This window comes from Mytilus edulis, chromosome 11 (assembly GCF_963676685.1).
Source record: "Mytilus edulis chromosome 11, xbMytEdul2.2, whole genome shotgun sequence".
Lineage (NCBI taxonomy): Eukaryota > Metazoa > Mollusca > Bivalvia > Mytilida > Mytilidae > Mytilus > Mytilus edulis.
The window spans coordinates 50287612-50294524 of record NC_092354.1 but is presented as its reverse complement, the minus strand read 5'-3'; positions in this window follow the sequence as shown (position 1 = coordinate 50294524).

The window sequence follows — 6913 nt, the reverse complement described above, 5'->3', positions numbered from 1 at the left end:
ATTTTTCATAAACAAGCACTGCTTGAATATTGCCTACGAGAATTTATAATTAACAAGTTGAAAATTTAAATCATCTAGCATGTCGTAATATGAAATTATAAACTGACCCTAACTGCCATAAATTAATTTTGATGAATTAGATATATGGTGATAGACTTTTCTCCACCTCCTTTTGTAATTGTCAAATACACAGATATGATAACTACAACATCAATTGTTTCTGAAGATATCGTAATCTGTTCGATATGTAAGGCAATCCTTTCTCAAAACCACTAGATGTGTGCATCTGAATGTTTAAAAGTACTGAATTTCAAGGAAAATTCAAAAGGAAAGATCATAATCGAATGGAAAAATCAAATGCCTTTACACAAGGAACGATTAGAAAAGAATGTCATATTCCTGACCTGGTATATGCAATTTACTTAATATTTAGCAAAGGTGGAATTAACCTGGTTTTATATCTAACTAAATATACAAATAAGATGTGGTATGATTGCCAATGAGACAGGTCCTCAAGGAAGCCAAAATGACACAAAAATTAGCAACTTTAAATCACTGTTCGGTCTTAAATTAGTTAGTTTAAACATTATTTATTTGCTTAAATGTGCAAAAGGGATGATACACAAGTTAATCAAACTTATATAGTCTTCTTCCAAGCGTACGGCCTTCAACAATAGGCAAAGCTCATACCGCATAGTCAGCTATAAAAGGTCCCGTAATGAAAATGTAAAACAATTCGAAAGAGAAAACTAACACCCTTATTTTAACCTCTCATTTGAATGAAAGTTTCATAAAATCCCATTATATTGACAAAAACAGGTGAACAAAACAAACTGACATAAAAGGTTAAAATTTAAAAAAAAAGTATAGAGCAATCAACATTGTGTAATAATCTGTTATAATGTAATGCTTTATGAATAACGGCTCTTAAAAATTACAGAAAATAAATAGTCTGCGTTTGTTTTTCAGATATAAGCAATTAAAACAATGGCGAAAATTATTATGTTTAGTAGATAGTTATCAAAGGTACCAGGATTATAATTTAATACACCAGACGTGCGTTTCGTCTACATAAGACTCATCAGTGACAAAGTTGAAGAGGACCCAAAATTCCAAAAAGGTGTGCCAAATACGGCTAAGGTTATATACTCCTAGGATAAGAAAATTCTTAGTTTCCTAAAAAATTGAAGTTTTTAACAGGAAATGTAAAAAAATGACCTTATAAAAGATATTCATGTCAACACCGGAGTGCTTACTACTGGGCGGATGTTACCTTTGGGGACGAAACGTCCACCAGCAGTTACATCGACCCAGTGGTGTAAATATTATCAAAGGTACAAGGATAAAATTTAATACGCCAGACGCGCGTTTCGTCTACACAAAACTCATCAGTGACGCTCAAATCGAAATAGTTAAATAGCCAAACAATTACAAAGTTGAAGAACATAGAAGACCAAAAATTACAGAAAGTTGTGCCAAATACGGATAAGGTTATTTATTCCTGGGATAAGAAAATCCTTAGTTTTCTAATAATTTAAGTTTGATAACAGGAAATTATAAAAAAAAAAAAACATATGATAGATATTCATGTCAACCCCGGAGTGCTGACTACTGGGCTGTGGATATCCTCGGGGACGAAACGTCCACCAGCAGTAGCATTTAGATTTTTCGTACCGAACAACCCTCAATTCTAACGGTCCGGTTTCCTCTTTTACATCATCTGGAAAGGCTGAGTTGTATAAAACAATTTTAATTCTATTTTAAATTATACGTCGTAAGTCTGATATTTTCTCGTTTATGGACCATTATAGCAGTATTTTGCAGACGTTTCTTGTTTTTTTGTTTTTTGGGATAGCTAAGCATTATGAAATGAGATTGAACATATGTCAACTGAAGCCGAGTGAATTTCTCGGAAAAATACTGAATTACAGTAGTTAATAAGTCTTAACATGAAAGATCAGAATACGTCTTGCGTTATCGTTGTTTCATTTTAACAGATCTTTCTTCAAGTCATAGATTTATTCCCCTTACGAAACACAATTGACAGAAACCTAAATAGAATATTCATTATATATATACTTTTGAACAAAACAAGTATCAAGTAAGTAACACAATTTCAAAAATGTCGACTAGTCTGTTGCTTCATGTTTTTATTGATTTCAGAGGCAAGCCTGTTCTCTAAATACCACCGATGTTCGTAAGAAAACTTGACAATTTCAGTCAAGTAAGATTTTTTTTTTTGGACTCACACTCACACCTTATATGTGAACAAGCAGTGATGCAGTAGTTGAACTAATTTGACCATTTGGCCTTATACGCGTTTTCAAAAATAAGGTACTTTCGTGCATAAACGTTGATAGCATTTAGCAGTTGTTTTCTTTTTTGACATTCTTAATATCACCTATTTAGAAACAGAAACGCAAGATGTAAGGTACTGCAAACTACATGCTCTAGACTTCCTGATAGTTAGTTCGTGACAATAGTGTTTGAAACCGAAACTATACAATTTAGCAGCGGTAAACTAGCTTTACAACTACGATCAGCCAACTTTGTCATAATTGATTTTGATTTAAACCGTGTTCCTATCTATATAATATAAAGGTTTAATCAGTTTCATTCATTGCATTTAATGCATTACCTTGGTCGAATTATAACCAGTTGTGTAACTTTCATTTTGGTTACAGTACGTTGGTTTGTGGAATTTAAAAAAAAAACCAGACACATGTATTTTGTATTATATTCCTGACTTGGCACTATGCAACACATGGCGAATTAAACAAATCAAAACAAGTTAAAAAGACAAAAAAAAACCATACATAGTTGAAGAGCATTTGAACCTTTCACTCGTATCTGCTCTTTACAAAAAATGTTTTTTTTAAATCTAAAAGAAAAACACAATCCCATCTGACGTTTACTTACTAAACAATACAAAATGATATTGTAAACATTTGGTATATTAACTTGTATATTTAAACAAACATAAATGAAAGCTAAAAACCTTCATGAAATTGACCATCTGTTTGTACATTCAATTGATATAGATAGACGTATAATCAGTATAGTATTTCCAATCAGATCATTTAGATTAGGTTTATTATATGAAAATTAAGATTCAGATACATTTCCACTTAAGACTATCCGCTAGGATTTTGAACCAGGATTATAAAAAATAAGTTAATTGTATAATATTTTTTTATTCTCTTCTTTCGAGAGATTTTTAATACAATGACACACAAGTACTAATTCTAATCTAGGTGTAATACCACCATTGATTTTTCCCTATTAGTCTTTGTTAAATTGGCACTTTTAAAAAAATTGTACAGTATTTACCTTTATTTCAACCAAAGAAATACTTTGCATGTGTAAAGTTCAATCCTTTCCAGTGATACAGTGAAAATGTCACACTACATTTCATTGCATATAAGAAAGTAACCACCGCCGGAAGTAAACAACCCAATTTTTACACTGTTATTTACTGGTTACCTGCTTTGGTAACTATGTAACCTTAACGTTCCAAAATATTTTATAAGACCATCAAATAAAAAAAGAATGACGCTTTCAGACACCCAACATATATATTTACGACTCAGAAAAATGTAAGTGCATTGAAATGCAGGGTTAATTTTATACAACTGTCAAATTCAAGGGAATATTTTTTAGGCCTACTTTCGTATGCAACCGGATGTGACGTACCATGATTTGGTGGTATTACATCTCTACACATAATGGACGTATGTAACACCGGTTATTCATGTTATTGCCAACTTTTAAATTAGCAAGAAAAATAAATTTTACAAAAGCATTAACATTTATCATTTGAATATTTGTTATTATGAAAGATTTTATTACGATGAAAAAGAGTAACCATTTATTTTTTAATTGTCGATAAAGTTTGTCTGAATAAATGTACCAAACAATCGAACTCAAAGAAATATTCAAAAACGGAAAGTCATTTGACAAATCACAAAATGAAGGCTCAAACATTTAACGGAATTTAATATTTTTTTTCTAAATATAACGGAATTTGATGACACTGTCATCAAAGTGAGAGGGTTAGCGCTATAAAACCAGGTTTAATCCACCATTTTCTACATTTGAAAATGCCTGTACCAAGTCAGGAATATGACAGTTCTTATCCATTCGTTTTTTATGCGTTTTGTTATTTGATTTTGCCATGTGATTATGGACTTTCCGAATTGATTTTCCTCTAAGTTAAGTGTTTTTGTGATTTTACTTTTTTCAAACGAATGCAAAAATACTGTCGTATTACTGACTTGAGCTAATATTTCTTTCTTTTTTTATATGTTTAGGTATTGATCTTTTTGTGATCTTGGTGAACATTATTTAGAAGTATATTTCTCTGAAAATTCAGATAAATAGAAACGAATGATTTTGGGTTTCATTACCATCTAGTGTGGGATAATTTATTCACAAACAATCAATTTTTTTCAAACAATGATCCACCAACACCAATGTGGATTCGAAAAATGAACCGAAAAAGTAAAATAACCAAAATACCGATCTTTGAGAACAATTCTAAACGGAAACTCTATCCTCAGAAAGCAAAATCAAAAGTTCAATCAAATCAAACGAATTGATAACAGGCATTTTATTATATAGATAAGTTGGATTAAACCGGGTTTTATAGCAGCTAAACCTCTCACTTGTATCACACTCAAATACAGTTGTCTGTAGTGTACTTATACTTTTAAAATATTAGTGTGAAATTATGCAAAATTCTGATATGAGGAATCGATAAAGTTCGTTTTCATAATCCGTTTTTTTTATATTTTAGATAGAAATTGAGAAACTATTTTTATCAATTTATTTCAATTTTAAATATTCTTATGAACTTTAATAACGTATATACACACACATTAAAATAAGCAGTCTAAATAAAACTTAGAATATAGTTTAAAAAAAATGCAAAATGAGATAACAAAAACTCTGAAACCATACCCAACTACTATTTAAAGGCTTTATAATATTAATCTACAAGAAAATGAATAGCTTTTAATTATGACAGGTAAATAACAAACAAAAACATATCATATAACTTGAATCTTTTTTTTTTATTCTAATAGGATTATTATTCGTTTACATCGTAAAGCTTTGGTAAAGTACGACAATATGTAAGCATGATATAAATATATTGTCAATTCAATACTTTATTTAACATCAGCAGACAGGTGCAGAATGAATCTTAATTAATACATAGATATATGACTCTATGTTTCTTACTTTATTGGCAATCGAACACTAATTGGCGTACAAGTAATGACATGCATTAATATATACTTCTTACTGAAAATGATATGAGAACAATGAAAGCAGAGTTGCCATCATTAAACTCATTACAAAAGACACACAGACATCGACCAATACAAATGACTTGAACTCGATACCAAGTATTTTATGTTAACGACTATGAGTTTCTTCAATATAATTGGCTTTTAGTATCTGATGAAGCGAACTTTCATTTGTTTTAAAATATAACACTAATATTAGTTGTTATAATCAACCTACTTTATAGAATGAAGTGGGTTTTTATTCTAGCGTTATGTATTACTTTATTCGGAGTTCATGTTTTGGCAGCAGTGACTTTAGTAAAAACAAGATTACTAACGAAAAATAGATTTTATTGGTTGGCTCTCTTTCTAATCATTTCACATGCCTATTTGATGATTGAATATATTTGGATGGTCATTATAATGAATACGAATGAGTTGAGTATAGATGGTGGACATCAATACCATTGTCTAGTCATGATACATCTCGGTCCTGCTGCAATCCTATGCTCCCTGTTAATGAATTTTTACATGTGCCTACATCGGCTGAATGCAACATTTACAACACCGAAAAAAATTCTCAAAGTTTTAACAAGCAATATTTCTATAGGAATAGGAGTTACAGTTGTACACGTCTACGTTTTATTGCGTTGTGGGTTGGAGCTAATAGACAACAATGTACCAATGCCATGTGAACCACTATATAACACACAGAAAAACTTTCTCCTGTTTGTAGATGTGCCGAATGCAATTTTAGTTATCTTGATTGCATGCTGTTATATTGTTGTTATCAGGCGAATGAGAATGACTCTACAATTGGGATCTGAAACTGGGAACCTAAGTCAGCTACAAATTCAGCAGCGAAGAAAATCTGCATTACAGATGAGGTATAACATGATAACCCTTACCTGTATCATCGTTGTGACCGCTTGTTCAATTTTACCAAGAACTCTCTATGGTCTCTACGTTAATTTAACTCATGCAATTAATGGAGAAATCGTCAGAGCTACGAATAATTTGCTTCTGCTGAATCCTTTGGTAGACCCATTAATATACATTGTCAGAATCAAAGAGGTCCGTCGTCAATTTGTGAGTAGATGTTTAAAATCAAACAGAACCACACCTACGACTCAACCAGCAACTGCCTGAACATCTGCTGGAATTTCTAAAAACTTAGAACAACAAAAACAAGCATGGACGACGTCGGGAAATATACAACTATACCTTAAAGAAAATTGACATAATACTTTGATTTGTTTCCTTGAGAGGATTCAAAAAACAATATGATTTGGTTAATTTGTATGAAATAACTGCAAAATCATTTTTGTTAATACATTTTTGATATAGAAAGTTTATATGCTGATATGTTTTTTCAAAGATGATTGAGAAAGATGATTGGGTAAACATGTAGGATATAACTGTAATATTATATTTTTGATACGGTAGGTTCAATAAATTTAACTTATCTATCGGACCACAATCTATTGTTTTTTTTTTCAAGAATCTATTATCAACCCAAAAAAGCTCATATTCTTACTTTTTTATAAAGCAAACAGATTACCTCTGAAAAACGTACAAAACATTATGTGTTATTCGTTCACTTCATTGATCACAATAGTAGTCGA